We start from the raw sequence: 22,553 nt of genomic DNA, 5'->3' as shown, positions 1-22,553 counted from the left end.
TCATCTCCTTAATTGCCTCATAACGACGGCCTCTAAGATTTTCTTTGAGCTTAGAGAACAGTCATGAGTCACAGAGAGCAGGGGCTGGACTATAGCGAGGGTGAGGACTTGTCTTGATGTCCATCTTAGTAAAAGAGTCTGTGACAAAGAGTTATGGAATGGTGCATTGTCCTAGTGGAAATGCCACTAATCTGACTTGAAGAGTGATAGCCTCTTCCGGCCGAATCTCTTCCTGGACTCCCTTAAAACCTCAACATAGTATTTTTTGTTGACTGTATGTCCAATGGGACCTCGGTGCATGTAGATCATGACCATGCTGTCAAAAAAGGATCATCATAAGTTTCTGGATGGATTGCTCTGTCTAGTCTTCTTGGGAAAGCAAACATCTTTATTTCTAATCTACTCTGAACATCCTTGGGACAAACTTCGTGCAAATCTTCTGCATCTTCAGTTCGTCGCGAATAATTTGGTGTACAGTTCCCAGATTGACATCAAACTATACACTTATTTCTTTATAGACACGCGACGATCCTTATCCATTAAATTCTTTAGTTGACCAATCAACACTGGTGTTCTGACTTCCTTACTCCTCCTACACCTCTCATCAATCTTCACAGACTCCCTACCTTTCTTGAATCTCCTATGCTACTCTAAAAAATGCTCGATCCATGCAAGATAGTCCAATAGCAGTCTGAAGCATTCCATACATTTCTGTGGAATTTTTCATTTACCAGCTGTGATAATCAGGCTTTAGTATAGTGTATTCCAATTCCTGCTGTAGCTGTTCATTTGAACATAAGATGTATAGCAATATCATACTGAATTTTCAAGAGTCTATGATAATTTTAAATGCCTGTACAAAAAAAAGGTCTGGAAACTTACAGAAGCCACTTCGTATATGTCTGTCATATTCGCTCTTATATCTTTATGTTTTTCTCTTATATTCCTTATTTCTCTCGGCGCCCCCCCCCCTATTTCATAATGCTGGTCCATTTTCTACTTCATAATTGAATCGGCTCTATTTTTATGCTAGTTAAATGCAATACATTTCTGTTTAAATGATTGAACATCGCCCGTTATTATCAGTGAAACGTTGTTAATAGAATCGTTCTTTTTTGTTTGTTTGTTTCGTTTTTTTCTTTGAAACTATCGTTATCTTTGCTGTTTTCCTTTCGTCTCCCCCACCCGCCGAGTACGTGACATCCTTCGACACTCGATATTATTTTGTTTTTCTGTAGTTTTAAATACGACCATACATTTCTATAGGGGGTTCTGTCCGTCTGTTTCTCGGTCTGTCACGCTTTGATTGTAAATAGTACTTTTAAAAGCAATCATAATTAAGTTTTAAATAATTACGATTTTTTTTGTTTTTTTGTTTTTTTCGGAATACATTTTACAGACATATCTGTGTATTTCTGTCGGTAGGTCGGTCATGCTAGAATTTGAATCAATCTTTGTAGATTCGCCGATGAATATCTATATTATATTTCTCTAGGTCTGTCTGTCGATTTCAACTTTTTCTAGGAAACTATTAAGCCGATCTGGATGAAATCTTGTATGCACCTTTGTTATGATAAAGCGCAGCAAACTAATTCCACACAGTTCTCAGTTAGGGATTAGTACGGATTAGTAGTTACTGCAAAATGAACACAAATTTAACCATAGTGAACTATTAATTTGGCATTAAACGTTTTAAGTCAATGGTCTATAATTTTCCCCCCTTCTTTAACGGGATAAAAAGTCTTCTATGTTATAGCTAATATATATCTAAATTATAATTATCTGTTTATCAGTCTATTCTATTTTTAGTCCGTTTTTAACGCGCCAAAAAGTTTATATGAAATTATCCGTTATTGCGGTGATGCTTAAGTTTAAAATAACATTTCCCTCAGTTTCAATTTTCAAATAACATTTCTCAGGGTGTAAAACATTTAATTTTTATATGTACAAACTAAATAAAATTTCCCTCAGTTTCAATTTTCAAATAACATTTCTCAGGGTGTAAAACATTTAATTTTTATATGTACAAACTAAATACTGCTTATTAAAGCAAAAGGCCACTCGAAGATACTGATCGATTTGTAACAGAGCGCGGATGCGCATGTGGCAGCTATATGCAATTATCGAGTCATGTGTGAAATGACGACACGGTAAGGAAAAGGAAAAGGACTATAAAATGGAAACGAGCACGTTAGAGATGTGGGTGACGTCAGAGTCCTAATGAGAAGGGAGAAGTAGATGTCATACAACGTGTGTAAACGTGTGGGTAAGGTTACAAATTATTTATCAGTTCGACATCATGAATATTGGTAATGATTGTTGAAACTGGGCAGCATCTCATTAAACGGCTCAACAAAATTTTGTTTATATTGGACTTGAAACGAACAATGTTTAATGAGCTGCAAAGCAGATCCGTAGTATTGTGTTCCACAGATGGATACTTCTTTGAAAGAAACGTTCAGTTTAGATTAAGGAACACAAGGAAGGAAAAAAATTATTTACAATGGTTGCATCTAGACGAGTTTTTACAGATATAAACCATAGATTGGAGATGAGTCGAGCACCTACCATGAAAATAACGACAGGGCATAGAAAGGTTAGCAACGCATCTTCAATGAAAAAAGAGGTTGAGGGGACGAGAAGAAAACACTTCCACTATATTTGCAAGTCAGTTTTGTACTCTATCAAAACAGGGTGATGGTTAAAACTAGACAAAATTATATTTAAGATTGCCCCTAGACAAGAATTTGTTTACATTAGACGTGAAAACGACTATGTTATAGCCCAATAGGAAGCAGATCATTGGTATTGTGTTCCAGAGACGGGTAGTTCTACGAAAAAAACTTTGTTCATAGAAGTTCCGTTTATTTTTAGTTTTACAGATGGATAAAGTATCATTTTTGACAGTTATTGTAAAATTGTGAATGTTTTACGAGGGAGGGAAGAACCATAACGCTCAGCCTTAGGGTGTATTTGACTCTTATACGGGTGTACAGTTGCGTCCGGGATAACATACTTTCTATGGTGATATCCGTGATTTCTTTTCTGCTTATACTGAAATGGTAATTTCGTGGGTTTGTCACGCTCGAAATAGCATGTTCGTCAGCTGTTAAGTTTAAATTTTTAAAATAGCATTTCCAGCGCTAACCGCGTAAATTGAATAGTCGCATATTCATAATAATCGTTATTGTTTCTCTATAATAATAATTATTATTATTATTATTATTATTATTATTATTGTTGTTGTTGTTGTTGTTGTTGTTGTTGTTGTTGTTGTTGCTGTTGTTGTTATCTTTGTTGTTTTTATTTCGCCTCTCCCATCGCCGATCACGTGAGACGCCCTTTGGCAGCGAGTATAATTTTTATTTTGGTTTTATTTTGTTTGTGTCTTGTTATCCTCCCGCCTCCCTTCCTTGCTTTTGAAAACTGTGACAAGCATGTTGAGGTCGCCAAGGAAATGTGAGATTGAATAAATGGAGAAGCCATTTTGGTTTTTCGGAGATTCCATCTCTATAAAGCGAGACACTTCGGAAAGTGATATCAGAGAAAGTAACACGGAAAGAACACCGGCTTATCGAAATTAAATAAGGCGGAATGAAAAGATGAAAAAATAAAGAAAAAATGGAGAAGAAAGAAAAAAATTGCGAACAAGAGAGAAATCGCGAATACAATGTCCGCTTGAAAAAAAGAAGAGAAAAAAAAAAAGATCACTTGACTAACGCCCATTGCGATGAGTGCTTTTTCTGAGAGGATAATGAATTCTCCAAACATTCTAAGTCGATATTAAATCTAAATAAGTTTGTCCTGTGAGGTGGACTTCATCATTTTCGCCAAATACTGTGTTGATAAAGTACTCTCCACATCATTGTGAAGTTTCAACTCTTGACAATATTTTTGTTTTCTTTTTCTTCAAGAAACAAAATAATAATCACGCATGCGCATTGGTTGTCATCTTCTTTTTTCGTTCTCTTATTCTTTAAATCGCTATTTCTTTGCCAGCTTTCGTTTATTCATCTTTATTTTAGTTTTCGTTGTTCGTTTAAATGTTTCTTGTTTTTGTTTTTTTACATATACATCGCCACTTATCAAGGTCCAGAGGCCACGTTAAGAGACGGGTTAAAGAGTGTACAGTAGTCAATTGGACAATATAGTAATCGTTAGTAATGGAAATTTGGTAAATTTGTTAACTTAATTGGAATGGCTCATCAAGAACTTGAAGACAACCATATTGTAGTCAGCTGCAAAGCAGGCAAACGGAAGCGTGCAGTTCTAAGAAAGAAACTTTGTTCATGGAATCTACGTTTAGGATAAAAGTGGGGGAAATTATTGAGAGTGTTTTCAGCTAGACGAGTGTTTTTCGTGAAAGTTTTGTGAGGGGGAAGCATAGATTAGAACTCAGACGAGCACTTGCCATGAAAATAATGATAAAACAGAGAGAGGCTCGCAATATCTCTTATGTGAGAAAGAGGTCGCAGGGAAGAGAAAAGGCTAGGAAGTCTATTTTGAACTTTATCAAGGCAGGATGAGTTTGTTCTGGCCGCTTTATATATTTCCTTCATTTTTATGCAATAATGATTTTTGGTTTGGCCCGTTGTACCTATAATAAAGCTCATTTTTATCATGTATATTATTTTATTAATTTCTTTACTAGTAGCTATGTTCTAAATTTCATAATGATCGGTTAAAAAGTTTATGTGTGACCCTTATACATACAAATATCTAAACACTAGCAGAGCGGCCCGACGTTGCCCAGGGTTGAATGATGATCAATGAATGTTTCATATTCTCTTATATTTATTTTCAGCGAAATCGATGAAAGCGCACATTTTTCCAATCAAATTGATTGATTGCCTGCTCTAGTTGGGGACCCACTGGGACATATCGCGAGAAAGTTTCACATGCTTCTCCCCGCAGAAACATAGTCTACATTGCACTGTAGAAAACCTACTGTTGATTTTATAAAATCATTTTCATGTAATGACTTAAATTAAAGTTTCAAATGAAAAAGTCAAACATCTTGGTAAAATTGTGCTCTAAACACACACATTCATTTCGAATACATTTGTCATATTAAATAACCTACTGTTGATTTTATATGCTAGGCCTTTCTGCTTGTGTGGTAATAAAACTTTTCAGATGCACTTATAATGTTACGCTGTATAAGGTGATAACTTTGGTCAAAATCGCTCGTTCCTTCTTTCATCGAATTATTTCGATTATCGGTTATCGATACTTATCGAAGACATTCCGATACAAAACTTATCATAGGACACTGTCAGATACATAAAGTACATTTGTGTGAAATTTTATAAAAATCGCCCCAGCCGTTTAGGGGTCCATAAAGAACGAACACACGCACACACACACACAAGTTCCTTTGATATAATAGTAGATCTATAGACACACATAAGTTAATATATACATAGATATAAATAATTTGTTTCATTCGATTATCTGGATTATTGTTCTTTTCATTGATTGTATTGTCTCCCCATGAGGTCAGATTTGATGAAAGTGTACATTTGATGAAAGTGCTTCTTGAAACGTTATTTTCATGGCATGCGTTCAAATGAGCTTCTATCTATAGTCCATCCTTCCAGCAGAATATTCACAACAGGCACTCGTCTAGCTACAGCAACTATCAACAGTTTTCCTCATTATCTATCTGTGACTAAAACTTAATGAAAATTCCATAAACAAAGTTTCTTTCCCAGAACTATTTGTTTATGAACCACCATAGCGCAGGGCTACTTCCAATGTGACTATATATATATATATATATATATATATATATATATATATTCAAGTTTAATGTAAACAATTTCTTAAATAATGAAACCCTACCTAAATTCCACCATCATGTTGTCTCATCTACACAACTAATTCTTAATCTCAAGTGGAATTTAGACCTTGTACAAACAGGATTTCAATTGGATATACCCAGATTTGAATTGGACACACACAGATGTTTAGTCCGTATTCTTACCTTGAATGTTATTCCCACAACGTTTTAGCCGATGTAACCTCCGGTGTTCTTCAGGTGCATCTTTTGTAATTCATGAATATTTATGTTGAATTCGGGAATATATACAGAATTTTAGAACTTAATTCTTGATTTCTCATTGAAATTGCTTCAGACACGGTATGAAGCCACTTGATGTAAGGAGCTAACAAGAACGAAACATGGCAAAGACAGGAGATGCCTATTGAACTTAGTCTCGAAAAGACAAAGATTAAAAGTAGGGAGAAAACAATCAGCAGGAAGAGAGTTCCACAAGAATGTGATTGTTGGAAAGAATCTACTGGAATATGGGTTGCTGTATTAGTATGACGTAGAAAAACATTGAATTGACGAAGACCACTAAACAAACGAGTCAAATGAGTTGGAACAAAAGAAGCAGGAGATAGACCAATCAATTCTGAAGAACACATGCCATAATAGTATTGATAGAAAAGACGTGCGATTGGCAACCGCACGTCTGTTAGAAAGAGGTTGCAGAGACAATATTTCTGTACCTGATTCAAACCCTCAAATGAGACAGGGATTCACCAGCTGAAATCTGATAGCAACACTTCATACATTGTTTGATAGTAGATTTGTGGAGAAAGACAAAAACTTATGGTGGAGAAAATATTTTACGAGAAGCAGAAAGCGTAATGACTCTAATGGATGCATTCCAAGAAAGATTTGATGGGAAAGAAATACCAAAATGCTTCAGGGTCGATTTTCTTCTTTCTGAGCAGAGTCATTCATAAGAATATCAGGAAGATAAGGGTTACGCCTACGATTGAAAGACAAGCTGAGTTTTAACATAATTAAACGGGATACTTTTGCATGATTGGACCCGGGTTCTCGGGAATTCCCGTCAACCATGGATCGGGTGAGACTGGCAATCATCGATTTAAGCCAAGCGTTGTTCAAATATTGAAACGTAAATCAATTTTTATTTTTATTTACATCGCTGACAAGGAGGCATTTTTTTTTTTTTTTTTTTTTTTTTGTGACCGTACCAAATCGCAGCGCCGAAACCCTCCTTCCAATAATAAACAAATATATTCTGCCGGGGACTACGGTTGCATATCCGACTGTTGGAAGGCCTATAACAAAGTAGGGTGAGAAGGATTCCACCAACCACCTGGCAGTAAATTATAAGTATACATTTTGTAGACCCCGCGACGAAGGCAACAATGAACCACGTCGGGAGGATGTGGAAAGGAAGTAAAACAACGAAACAAGCAAGAATGCGGGACCAGCCGGGTGCTTCTGGGAACATATTTACTTGAATTTATGTGGAGAAAAAAATTCGGAAACGCATAAATCACATTTCTGAAAGCTACCCGGTTCTTAGGGAGCTTCCTTCCATTTCCTTTTACCCCCATCTCCCTCTTTGCCGTCAATGGCCGTTCAACAGTCGACCGAAGTAAAAGATTCCTAAGGAAATATCCTCATCTCGAGAAAGTTATTCCGTCAGCAATGAATAGCCGTAATAAATAAATAGATATTAAGTTTTCTTGAAAAAAAAAACTAATTTTTTTCCTGTACTTTCATATAACAATTTTTACGTATTTTCTTTAATATATATATATATATATATATATATATATATATATATATATATATATATATATATATATATATAATTTCTGTGGGCACCTCCCCCCCCCCAACAACAACAAAAACTTGACTGAACAAAAAGTATTTAAAAGAAACGAAAACTTGTACTTACACCTAACAACTTACGGCTAAAAAAATATAGTAAAGCTTTCATCTTTTCTTCTTGTTGATAAATATTTTGCAAAAAAAAAAATGAATAAAAATATTTTAAAGGCGGGTTAGTGTTATTTTGTGGATTATTTGTATTCGGATTTTTTCCGGTTTGTTTGTTTTTAAATCAGTCTGCATCTGTTATAACGCTCGGTTTAAACCGATGATTTCCGGTCTCGCCCGATCAATGCTTAACGGGAATTCCCGAGAATCCGGGTCAAATTATGCAAGAGTACCATTAAACGAAAGAAGTTATTTCGTACTCCAATTTACAACTGAACACAAGTTAACTTGTAGATTATTGGCATATTTCAACTAATTCGAGAGAGATGGATGAGAAACAACACCAGAGAATGGTATCGTCAGAATAAACGTTAAAACGTTAAATTTCTGAAAAATATTCTTTAGAAGAAAAAATTAAAATGGAGAAGAAGCAGAATTGTAGCCAAAGCATTGATAGGAAAACAAAAAGAAGAAACACCATCCAGTTACTCGCATGCTTCGAGTAGAAAGAAAAAAAAAACTAATAATGTGCAAAAATTTCATGATCAATATTACACCATCGAAATGTCGAGTACAATGGCCCTATTCAATCAATGGGACAGATTGTTCTCGTTGCGGCAGTCATGGTCGCGTAGGAGTGTCAAGTAAATATTTTATTCTTAATTGGTATCGCCTGTTTTCAGGATCGAACCTTCAACTTTCAGAGGACTGTGATTTATAACTGATTCAGCGCTTTTACCCCTTGCATATCCATGGAGATTGATAATTTAATAATCATTGCAGCCGACGCTAAGAATGGAATAGACATTTCTTTAACTTTTGGATAGGAAGAAAGTGTAGTATCTGTTCTGATGCTGTACTTCATCTATTATGTTCTTTCTCGGAAGAGAAGTATTTTCTAGACTGAGGTGATTTTTATTATTGTTCCAATCCAGTGTGTCTCTTATAGGGGAGTTAGATTTTCCCACATTAAAACCTGGTCCTGTATCTAACGTTGCCATTCGGGGGGGGGGCATTAAATAGGAATACTGCTACATAATCATGATTGACAGAACGAGAATAATCTACCCCAGAACATTAACTGAAATATTAAGTTCGAAGTTTTGCATTAGCTTTCTAAAAATCCTTTTTCTTTTTCGTTTTCTTTTTTTTATTATTTTTTTGGATTTTTTTGTTTGTTTTATTTCTTTTCTTTTTTTGGATTTTTTTGCTTGTTTTATTTCTTTTCTTTTTTTTCTTTTTTTGGATTTTTTTGTTTGTTTTATTTCTTTTCTTTTTTTGGATTTTTTTGTTTGTTTTATTTCTTTTCTTTTTTTTCTTTTTTTGGATTTTTTTGTTTGTTTTATTTCTTTTCTTTTTTCCCCTTTTTTCCCCTTTTTTATTCTTTAGTTTTTCTCTAACTTCTTTTTGCAGTTTTCGCCTTTTTTTTTTTCATTTCTTCTTTTCTATAATTTAACCATTTATTTTTCGCTTTTTTATTCCATTCTTCTTTTCAAATGCACAGTCTTTTCTTTGCATCACGTGGATGGCTTTGCTCTTGATGAGAACTCGACTTTTAAACGTTTCTTTTTTCTTTCTCGTCAAATCTTTCTCAGAGTTCATACACTCAATCCATTGCTCTTTCACCTTTTTGTGAAATCGGTTTTCTTTGTCGTTTCAAACACATTCCCTATCTTTACAAATCTGTATGAAGGATTTGCACGAAGGAAGAACAGGTGTAACTCTAAGACAGTTTTTTTTTACATTTTCACCCAAAAAAAGGCATATTGCCACTTTGGTGTAGGAGGCTACTATCAGGGACATAAGCTACTGGGGTACTATGTAGGGAGTTGGGCAGTAAGATATCTGTTCACGTTACACTTGAACTTCTGCATGTCAGTACAGTTGGGGAAGCAGGGAGTTGGAATTGAATTCTAAAGTCTAACAGTTCTAAAGAAGAAACGACTGGAGTAGAAAGCTCTCCTACATCTAGGGATCTCCACTGTGTAGGGGTGGGATTTAGCTGCTTAATTAGAAAATGACATCTAGACCGCAGTGGAATAAGGCCGTAAATGGGTGGTAACATTTGATGATAGTAAGACTAACTTGCTCTCCTTTACTAATTACAAGAAACCTCTACAACCATCGATATCTATGACAAATAAGACCCTACCTGAGAATTCTTTCTTTCAAACTCATCGACTTAACATTCACAGGCAATATGTACTGGAAAATCGAGGACATTGCGAAAACTGCTACAAGGAAAATTGTCTTCCTCTATCGTATTTAAAAACTGCTAACATCTGTGAGTATCCTGTTCCTCTACAAGACCACCATTCGCCCCTGCATGGAGTATTGTTGCCAAAGTTGGACTGGTGCATCTATCACTAGTCTCTCTCTCTCTCTTGGATAGGGTCAAAAAAAGAGTCTCCAATCTAATAGGTTCCGCTTTGTCAACTAGACTCCAACCCCTGTCTCATCGCCGCAATGTTACGTCTCTGTGCCTGTTTTACAAATATTTTAATAGAATGTGCTATGATGAAATCATTGCACTGGTGCCTCCTCGACATACATATCCCCGACAAACAGTGTAAACTTTTGTACACAACTGATAAAGTATAAGGGTTTGTAATCTGGGCTATATTTACTTAAATTTAGAGATATGCGATTTTTGTGAAATTATATCAGTAAGTTTTAGACATCAATTAATAAATATTTCCCTAATTTCGGTTTCTTTGGAGTATTTTTAGAAGACGCGATGTAAGCAGGGCCTATTATTCAAAAACTGAAATGTTTCAGAATTGCATTAAATCTGGTCTATTAGTCATTAGATATCAAGTAAGATTCCCTGAATTTCAATCTCTTCTTAATACTCTTAAAATTAGGAAATTTACTAATGGATTTTAATAAAAACTGAAATAAAAATTCTAGACATGAGGTTTAGTATCATTACATATTGATTTTAATCTCCGTATAAAGACATAAAGCCGTTTTGGCGGTTATTCTACTAGTGTATATATGTATGTGTGTGTGTGTGTGTGTGTGTGTGTGTGTGTGTGTGTGTGTGTGTGTGTGTGTGTGTGTGTGCGTGTGTGTGTGTGCTTTCTTTCACAAAGAATCCCCCTACATTATTCTTTATAAATTGTTTGATGCTCGAGTTAAACGACGACCATTTATAAAGCTGATCAGGATAATAAATTTTCCGGCAAAATCGAAAACCGATAACGTTTCATTATTCGTTCGTTCGTCTGTCGCGAGATGTCGCTTGTCACTTTCGTTTTCTTTCTCGAGACAACATCATTCTACTGAGCCGACATTCCACCACCCATCTACTTTGCTCTCCCCCCCCCCCCTTTTTGTACCTCTGTCCTCTATCGTTCTACGTGTCACAATGTCTATTTTTCCCTTCTGTTCCCGCCTTTTCATCCATTTTTCGTCTTTTCCCGCCTTTTTATTTAATTATTTTACTTCTCTTTTCGACATTTTCTTTCCTTTCTCTTTCGCTTTTTGTGTGCGACGACAATGCGCTTCTCTCATTTTTAATTTCCTCAATGAATAATCCTCAGTCGAAGTTTGTTCATCACTTCCGCTTGAGAGTAGCCCGCCAATCTCGCCATCAAAGGAACGCTCAGCGCAGTGGTGAATGGTGGCGGGCAGGACAAGCATTTAGTAGCAGTTGTGGAGAGAACGCGAAAAAAAAATGTCTCTTCAAATCATTTTCTCGGAGCGTGCTACAAAAGATGGGAGGTGGGAAAGCAAGGGAGGGATCTCGAAAGATGGAGGTAGGTAAGAAACAAGACATATTGAAATCGCGCAACAAAAAGCAAGAAACGAAAGATAATGATATGGTGCTTGTATTATAATATGGGAAATAGCAAGACAGCGGGGAAAAAAGAGAAAGGTATTGCATTACTGATCTGCGATCTGAGTTAATATTTATAACAAATAACGCTGGCAAGTTTTCGCGAGAGACTGCGCGAGTTCTTCGAAAAACGAAAGGCGAGAAAATAAAGAAAATGAATTCTTGAAGATAAATAATTCCCAACGTTTGTGTTGCCGTGGCTCCCTTACAGTGGAAATTTCTTTCTCTCACAAAAACGATCATTTAAATATGAAACAGTCGTCAACTTAAATAATCAAACCATACTCAAATCATCATTACGGTGTTGTTTCATCAACCCCCTAACACTTTTTAACCTTTAACCTCGATTGGCCCTTAGGCCTTAATAAGTGGTGACTCCCATATAAAAAATAAAAACATTAAAAATGTAAAATTCGTCTGATTCACCATGCGTCGCATCTTCCGCTTGATGCGGACTGCGAACCCATTTAACTTATCTTTCGCCGTTTCTTCCGATTCAGGGCAAGTTGGTTGATGGACGCCCAACTTTTGAGAGATGTCCAATCAAAAACATTTTCTCTCTACCTTTTCATTGGTTTTCATCTGCCTCCTTTGTTTTTTAGCATTCCTTCAAAGTATAATTTTGACAGACCAGTGATTGATCATGTGACATGACCAAAATATTTTATCAAATAATAAGGAATTAGTGAATATTTTGGTTGTTTCGATCAGGCGATATTCCGTAATGAAACGGATTTTGAAACATCTCATTTGTTTGATTATGATAAGTTTATTCAAAATAAAAAACAAAAGTCTATTATGTATATCCAATAAACCTGAAAACCTGGACAGCTGGAAACTTCTGTTGTTTTATTGTGTTGGCGTGTGACACTCTTGTCGCGTTGCCGTCGAATAATGCAAATGACGTTTGGATCATAAAAGCAAAATCTCGTAAGATTTTGCTTTTATGATCCAAACGTCATTTGCATTGTTCTGCATATTGTTGTTCGTTTAGTGTGTGAGGCACCAGTTTTAAACATTGTTTAATCCATGCGTAACGTGGCGGCCCATATATATATATATATATATATATATATATATATATATATATATATATATATATATATATATATATATATATATATACGCATGATCAAAAATTTAAGCTCACTTGAAAATCTTTAAAAAGAAATCTTTATTAAGGATAGATTTTAAACTCCTCCCACTTCAGGTTACTAATATTACAACCTAAAAGCAAGAAACGAAAGAATTTTTTGATCAAGAGTGTATAGTCATCCACATACAATACTGTTTCGCTGTATTACAGACTTGCTGCGGTTAAAGAGCGAGCGCCTTGGTTAGCACTTTTATGTCCATACGGCTAGGTACGAACACAGTGACATCATCGGCGAACGCGGAAACCCTGTCTCGCATACCGCTAGGTAGAACTATTCAGTGCAAGACTGGTGTGGGCGCCTCGTCCCTTAACTTGCGAAGGAGGAGTTCGACACCAGGACGTATAGCAGAGGCGACAGCTGCTACTGCTGAAGCTAACTGCTGCTTTTGCTGCTGCTCTTGCTGTTGCTGCTCCTGCTTCTGCTCTTGCTGCTGATGATGATGTTGTTACTGCTAATGATGCTGATGCTGCTACCGTTGCTGATGATGCTGTTGTCATTGTGGCTGCGTTTGTAGTTGTTGCCGCTGCTGCCGTTGAGTAGGTGATGAGGTTGCAGCAGAGATGGATGCGTTCTTCCGTTTACGCCCCGCCACCGTACTCCACTGACCTTTGGTATCCTTACTAGGCTTTGTTGACGATTCCTCGACTTCAGTGCTTGTCGCCACCCCCGTTGCCGTTAGTGCGTTAACTTACGGCACTGGTTTGCTTGGAACGGCTTTTTGGTGCAGTTTTTCGCCATGTGGCCCTGTTTCTGGCAGAACCAATAATAAAGACGTCGACCCTCAAAAACCACCATCATATTGAACTTCTTGAACATTATGGCCGTTGGTATGCCTAGGAAGCCCTCTCTTTTTAACCTCATTGTAACTGTGTTGCTGGCGCGTGGACACCGTTTTTGGAGCGTACTGGGTCTACCTGCTCCACCTCCCCGAACTGTAGATCGGATGGAGCATTGAAAATTTATACCCAGGTTCTCCTATCCTGGTACTCCGGCAGCAGCTTGACTCCTACGCGTTTAAGCTCCCTGCGTGAGAGTCTCTCAATGTTGTCATTGTTGGGGAGCAGTACATTTTACATTGCGAAATTCCTCTGATGTATATACTTGGCAGATATATTCAGCTTTTGAAGGAGCTCTGCCATATCCTCCTTTTTCAAACCCCTGAGACGGTTTTCGCATGTCAGAAATAATAAAAGACAGGTCCTTGTCTTCCATCTCCTTCCAATCACTCGGTGTCGGTTTGAGGACATTTCCCTCAATATACTCTGTGTACTTGGTGAAGTACAAGTCTTTGTCTTTCTGAAGGTGAGAGTCTCTTTTCAGCGGTTTTACTTCCCCTCAAATCTGGAACCCACAGTGAAAAAGGGTAAAAGGTGGCTGATTATTGCTAATAGGTCTAAAATTTTTCATTTCTCCAACAACACCCGGACGTCCCTTTGTCCCAATAGAAATTAATAGCTCTCCTCTTGAGGAAATAGCTCTGCTTTGAACAGTTTCGGGTGTAAATTGAAATGGAGCACGTACGTGAAACCTGTTGCTAATATCACTGGAAAAATGGCTGGATCATTCTACTGATCCAAAATGTATCTCACGTCTGACGAAATCCTTTACCTATATAAGAGTCAAATAAGATGGAGTACTTTTAACACATGTGAGGAGGTGCCGATCAGAGTTCCATTATCTGCTTTCAAAAAGTACAAAACTGACTTCGAAATCTAGTGGAACATGCCCACTTCTATTCCCTTATGCCACTTTCTTAGAGAGTGCTAGTCTTTCTCTTCTATTCCCTTATGCCACTTTCTTAGAGGATGCTAGTCTTTCTCTATGCTATTTTCATCGTCATGGTAAGTGTTCGACTGAGCTCCAATCTATGGTTATGCCTTTAAAACATTCGCAACAAATACTTGTCTAGCTACCCCAACTCTTAAAATATCTATTTCTCCATCTGTGTACCTAAAACTAGAGGGAACTTCAACAAGCAAAGTTTCTTTCTGAGAACTACCCGTTTCTTGAACACAATATCACTGGCCTGCTGCCCAGCTGACTGCAACATGATCGTTTTCAAGTTCAATGCTGAATAAAATTCTGCTCAGTGTTGTCTCATGATTCACCTGATAATTTCCTAGATTTTTATAAGCGATGGCTGATTAATATATATATATATATATATATATATATATATATATGTGTGTGTGTGTGTGTGTGTGTGTGTGTGTGTGTAGTCATCGACATACAGTACTGTTTCGTTGTATCACAACTCATCAGTGCCGCTAAACTAGCACCTCTCTTAAGCCGAGGATTGAATCTAGAACCATCGTGTTGACAGTCGGCAGTTCTACCCATCGATCCATGAGAGCGGTGCATGCAAATAATCTCGACAAATGTTTATTTTAAACAAACATTCGTCCACCACTTTTATAGTGGTCAAACCACTTATTTACAAACTAACAGCGAGCCTCGCATTTTCAGCCAATTAAGTAGCGGGTGAGATTATTTACGAAAATGCTCTTTACAAAGAGGGACGGGGCTTACGTTGTATCCGGCGTTGCTCGGTATTGAACGTAACGTTAAATTCCTTGAATTTAAGTAAAAAAAAAAAAAAACGAAAGAAACAGACATAAACAATTTACTTCTTGAAAATAAGAAAAAATACTGGAGCTGAGATCGAAACCAAAACCTAAAAACAGTGGGTCAAGTACAATAATCACCAGACTAGCTGCCAAGATCTTTGAAATGTGTTTTCAAGCCTTGTGAAAAAGCTGGCAAGCAGATAAAAATCGGATGATCACATAAGTACCAATTCTTCAAATTAGCAGTCTTTTTTTTAGGATGAAAATCGATTAAAATTTTTCCACATGTCTGAATATCCGATATACAAATTTTAAATCTGTAGATTAAAAATTCATTGAGTATATAGATTGCGAATTGCCTCAACACACACACACACACACATACACATATATATATATATATATATATATATATATATATATATATATATATATATGTATATATATATATATATGAGCAAACAGTTAATAAAATATGTTAAAAACACTTTGAAATGAGTTAAAAACATATTTAATCTAAAAAGAAACACTAGATAAATGGATAGTCCTTAATCCGCGGAATTTCAAAGAAATACTCCCCTTCTCATCAGAGGGTAGGAATTAGCAAAATGCGGGATCGGATTTTGCATGCAGAAGTATTTGATGAAACAACAAGTAAGTCAAAGATCTTACTTGAAAACAAAATAAGTTAAGCAGGGGGAATATGGTAAAGAAAAAGGTGATTACACATGAATGGATAGTCTGGTGGAAGATAAAAAATCCAGTGACGGTAAAATACAAATGTAAAACTTCAAGAAAGTTAAAAGAATTTCCATTTGTACAAGTAAAATCCAAGGAAATTCCGTAATTGGAAGAAGATGGTCCATAATAATCCAAAGGCAGAAATCCATGGAATAATTCACAAACATTTGTACAAGGAAAAAAATAATATTAATAAAAGAAAAATAAGATGTGCTTTTCACTCTACTTTCGAGACATAACTATAAATAAAAAAGATCTCGGAAGAGAAAGGAGAGAGAGAGAAAAAAAAATAGAAAAAGTTAAATATAAAATATGAAATATAAAATAAAGGGAAACAAAAGTCAAACTGACCCAGACAGGAAATGTTAAAGGCGCGAAAATATATATAGGGCAAAATAATATAGGTCAACTGTATATATATATATATATATATATATATATATATATATATATATATATATATATATATATATAAGTGAACGTGTCTGTGTATCTGTGTGTCTACGTGTCTGTCTGCATTTCCCTACGCAATAACTCTGTCAATTTTTTGTCTGAAGACTCAAAATTTGATATACGGGGTACTGAGATTTGGGTAAATCGATGTGATTGGGTTTCAGACAGAAATTTGGCTGTTAAGGGAAAAATGGTCAACGATTTGACCTTTGAGAATTCTACCAAACTCCTCCGACAATTTTGGGTCTAAACACTGTAAATTTTAGATAGAGGTTCCTTGAAAATGGATCTAACTTAATTGAGCCCAAACAATAAATGTTAAGGGGTCATAACATGGGTCCAAGTTTAAAAAATAGACCGTTTTTAGTTCTTTTTTTTTTTTTTTTTTTTTGCTCAGCATACATCTCCAAACACTCGGGCAACGCCGGTCTGAAATGCTAGTCTATATATATATATATATAAGTGAAAGTGTCTGTGTATCTGTGTATCTGTGTGTCTGTGTACATTTCCCTACGCAATAACTCTGTCAATTTTTAATCTACAGACTCGAAATTTGATATATAGGTTACTGAGATTTGGGAAAATCGATGTGATCGGTTTTTGGCCAGAGATTTGGCGATTAAGGGGTCAAAGTTCAACGATTTGACCTTTGAGAATTCTACCAAACTCCTCCGACAATTTTGGGTCTACGCACTTGAAATTTTAGATATAGGTTCCTTGGACATTGATCTAACGTAATAACTTGATTTGAGGCCAAAACAATAAAATTTAAGGGGTCATAATAGGGGTCAAAGTTTAAAAAAAATTGACCACTGCGGTCTCTTCCAAATTACTCAGACAATTTCTGGTCTAAATATTTGAAATTTTACATAAAGGGTATTCAGAGATAGGACAAGCTTTTTCATAAAAATAGCCTGGGAGATATGCTGGTCTAGCGGCACTGATGAGTTGTGATACAACGAAACAAGACTGTATGTCGATGACTACAAATATATATATATATATATATATATATATATATATATATATATATATATATATATATATATATATATATAAAATAAAAATTTCAATTAAATTTACCAAAATGATCCAAGATGGTAAAATTAAAGTATATTATAAATATTACAGAATTAATATTTATAAAGTTATCTCAGCCAGATGTAAAAGCTCGATAAAACCAAATAGGAGATAGACGGGATTTTTGGATTTTACTTGTGCAAATGGAAATTCAATTAACTTTCTTGAAGTTACGTATTTTGATTTTACCGTCACTGGATTTCCACCAGACTATCCATTCATGTGTAATCACCTTTTTCTTCGCCATATTCCCTCTGCTTCACTTTTTTTGTTTTCAAGTAAGACCTTTGACTTACTTGTTGTTTCATCAAATACTTTTGCATGCAAAATCTGATCCCGCATTTTGCTAATTCCTACCCTCTGATGAGAAGGAAAGTATTTCTTCGAAACTCCGCGGATTAAGGACTATCCACTTATCTAGTGTTTCCTTTTCAGATTAAATATGTTTTAACTCATTTCAAAGTGTTTTTAAAATGTTTTATTAACTGTTTGCTCGTGTGTATATATATATATATATATATATATATATATATATATATATATATATATATATACATATATATATACAGAGAGAGAGAGAGAGAGAGAGAGAGAGAGAAAGAAAGGGATCCTAACCCACTTGATTACTTTCGGATATGCTGCCGTACCACCTGGAGTCAGTTTCTATATGAATTTGAGATTTTTAAAAAACGAAAAACCGCCCTAGCTTCCTAAAATATTTTAATTATAACTGCTCTACCTTTAATAGAACTGAGCACTTCAGCATTCGATTATATTCTTTACAAGCAGCTTTATCATAAGGAACCAAATATGCGAATGTTTTCCATCTAACTTTGGCGTGATTCTTCACTCATTCACAGAGAAAGGAATACGGTCAGCCACACGGATAATTACATAAATGGCCCATCAAGGCATTCAAGTCTATCCGTCATAAATAAATTATTAATTCTATATCCATGATTTGACTCCACTGTGAAATTCTTGAAGGCGTCCTATCAAACAGCGCCCCCTTTTGTAATTAATCCGTATCGGTGGTGCTTGGGTCACGATCAACAAAGACAATTATCATGCGGAGTCCATCGTGGAAGATCATTTCTCATCAGTTGAAAACGAGAGAGAGAGAGAGAGGGAGATGGGAGAGAGTGATGGCGGGAAAGCAAATTATCTGCCTTTCATTGTCATCTCTGTAGAGTTAACGGGCAGACAAATCAGGTTGATGTGTAAACAAACGCGGACCTTCGGGTCAGCATCGAATCGTGTGACACGCTTCAGTGAGGACGAACACAACGAGACTCGGGTCTGAAATTGCCTACACAAGTTTCCGGTGAAATCGGGGGGGGGGGGCGTTTTTGTGTGTATTTTGTTTCTAGTTTTGCTTTTTTGTGTGTATTTCTATTTTTTATTTTATTTATTTTTATTTTATTTTTATTTTATTTTTTTTTTTGCTATAGACACGGAACAGAACCAATATAACAGAATTAGAAGAGCTCAGAACAAAAGGGAAGAAAAAGAAAAAAAGAAAATCAATCCAAAAAAGAAAGAAAGAAAAAAGGAAACGTTAAAAGAAAGAAAAAACATTTAAAAGAGAAACATGGTAAAAAAGAAAAAAGAAAGAGTTAAAAGAAAGAAAGAACATTAAAAAGAGAAACATGGTAAAAAAAAGAAAAAAGAAAGAAAAAGTAATAATACCATAAAGATACGTCTATATAATCTGCGCATTTAAAAATGTAAATTCTATTTCAAACGTAAACGTGACCGAGAAAATACTATTTCAACTTGAAAAATAAACCAAAAAATAAAATGCTATTATCAAGTTAAGCGTGACAGACCGAGGTAAATCCTATTTCAAATAAAACTAAGCAACATGACGAAAATGCTATTTCAATTTAAGCATGACCGACTGACGAATATATTTCAAACTTAAGCGTTACAGTCTAAATAAAATACTATATCAAACATAAGCGTGGAAAACCAAAGGAAATAGTATTTCAAAATTTACTGTGAAACGCCAAAGAAAAGCCTACTTATAATTTAGGCGTGACAGCTCAACGAAAATGATATCTCAAATTGAAGCAGGACAAACTTACAAAAAAGGTTATTTCGTACGTGACAGACCAATGAAAATGACATTTCAAAATTTAGTGATACACCAAAGGAAATACTATGTTAAATTTAAGTGTTCCACACCAATTAAAATGCAATTTAAAGTTAAGTGTGACAGACTATGCTATTTTAAATTTAAGTGCTACCCACCAAGGAAAATGCTATTTCATACTTAAGTGTGACAGATCAGAAATATTATTTCAAACTTAAACGTGACAAATCATGTTATCTACAGACTACAGTGTAACAGACTAAACGAATTATTTCAAACCTAGCGTGACAGACCAACGAAAATGCTATTTCAAACTGAAAAGTCACAGATCAGCCGACAGTCGATAAACGGATAACGTTCCATACAAGAACGCATCATGAAACAATAAAAGCGGAAAAAGATAGAAAGAAAAAGAAAGAAAAATTAAAAAAGAATAAAAAAAAAACTTACAAATGAAGGGAGATGTCTGAGGTCTTGCGTTGCGAAAAGTCAAATATTCGTTTCTGAAGTTCTCTTTCAGATTTCAAATAAAAATTGCGAAATTTACAAGTTCGGCGCCAGTGTGTGAAAAAGAATTGCGACGCCATTTTCTATTTGTTGGCCATCGGCTTTTATTAGTCAATAGCGCTAACTCGATTACGCTTTTCATACATAGCCTACTAGAGGTCGTTACTATCGCTGAGCGCCGCCATGGACGCTGGCTACCATGATCGTAGGCCACATACCGCTTTGTCGCTAGATAATAAGCGAAAAATTAGGGTCGACTCTGTCATTTCAGTAAACTGTATCCGTGAGCACAGTCCGTATATATATATATATATATATATATATATATATATATATATATATATATATATATATATATATATGTGTGTGTGTGTGTGTGTGTGTGTGTGTGTGCGTGTGTGTTTGTATGTGTGGATGTGGATGTATAAGCGTGTGTGTGCGCGCAGGTGCGTGTGTGTGTACACGCATCAGTAAGTACACACATAAAGAGACTATCAAATCTGCCTGTGATCAAATGTTAGGTTGTAATATCAAATATGGCGGAAGATTTAGAAGTAAAAAAAAAAGTCAGAGAGAAATGGTTGGATGTGTGACATTCAGTTATCTATACATTTAAAGTTTAGCCATTAGTCGCACGGAGAAAAATATTTAAAATGATTGTTTGCTATTCACGATAGAAGAAAATAGCTTCGTAGATGCTTAATTTTATTTGCTTTCAGTAAATATCTCACTGCTGATGCAATTCTCTACCTATATAAGAACCAGGTACGTCCAAGGATGGAGTACTGTTGCCATATCTGGGCAGGAGCAGCTAGAAGACCTTATCCTGCCTTGACAGCGTTCAAAATAGATTTCGCAGCCTAGCAAGGGATGCCCTTTTCTCTTCCCTGCAACCTCTTTCCCACAGAAGGGACATTACGAGTCTGTCTCTGCTTTATCGTTATTTTTATGGCAAGTGCTTGTCTGAGCTCCAATCTATGGTCCTCCTCGCCAAACTTTCACGGAAAACACTCGTCTAGCCAAAACAACTATCAATAATTTCCCCCACTCTTTATCTGTGCCTAAACCTAAATGTAGATTCAATAACAAGACATCTTTCTTAGAACTGCACACCTGTGGAACTCTCTTCCGTTTGCCTGCTTTCCAGCTGACTACAATATGGTCGCCTTCAAGTCCAACACAAACAAATTCTTGGTGAGCTGTCCCCTCAAGTGATCCCATTTACCAAATTGCTACAACCAACGATTATTACGATATTGTCCAATTGACTACTGTACACTCATTAACTCTTAACGTCGATAAGTGGTGACTCCTATGTAAAAATAAAAAAAAAGTTATAAATTTATTTTAGGTTTAAAAGAAGAATATATATATATATATATATATATATATATATATATATATATATATATATATATATATATATACTAGCATTTCGGCCCGGCGTTGCCCGATTGTTTGGAGGTGTATGCGGAGAAAAAAAAAGTCAATTTTTTTTAATTTGACCCCTCTTATGTTCCCCTTAAAATTTATTGTTTTGGGCTTAAATCAAGTTATTAAGCTAGATCTATGTCCAAGGAACCTATATCTAAAATATCAAGTGTTTAGACCAAAAATTGTCGGAGGAGTTTGGTAGAGTTCTCAAAAGTCAAATCGTTAAACTTTGACCCTTTAATTGCCAAATTTCTGGCTGAAATCCCGTCACATCGATTTTCCCAAATCTCAGTACCCTGTATATCAAATTTCGAGTCTGTAGACTTGCGTATGGAAATGTACACAGACACACACACACACACACATACACACACACAGACACTTTCACTTTTATTTATATATATATATATATATATATATATATATATATATATATATATGTATATATAACTGAAAGCAAAACTCAGCATAAAAGCGTTAATAAATGTAAGGTGGTAGTTTAGTAACTATTAATGGTTTAGATTAGGTAAAATTTAGGTTATTTAAGGGGACAGCCCAACAGTAACTAATTTACATTGGACTTGAAGGCTATCATATTGTAATCGGCCGGGAAGCAGACCAGTGGAACAGTGTTCCACATGCAATCAGTTCTAGAAAAGAAGCTTTGCTCAGAAATCTGCGTTTAAAAATAGGCACAGACAGAGAGTGGGGAAAATTGTTGATAGTGGATGTAGCTAGTCGAGTGTTTATTGTGAAAGTTTTGCAAGTAGAGGGTGATATATTGGAGGTGAGACGAGCACTTGCTATGATAGATAGAGAAGAGAGAGATTCAAAACGTCTCTTCTGTGGGAACGAGGTTGCAGGGAAGAGAAAAGAGCATCACCTACTAGGTTTCGAAGCTGGTTTTAAA

The sequence above is a fragment of the Euprymna scolopes genome, chromosome 8 (assembly GCF_053919585.1).
Source record: "Euprymna scolopes isolate OS-2025 chromosome 8, ASM5391958v1, whole genome shotgun sequence".
In the NCBI taxonomy this organism is placed as follows: domain Eukaryota; kingdom Metazoa; phylum Mollusca; class Cephalopoda; order Sepiida; family Sepiolidae; genus Euprymna; species Euprymna scolopes.
The sequence above is the reverse complement of the archived record's forward strand: the minus strand, read 5'-3'. Positions refer to the sequence as shown.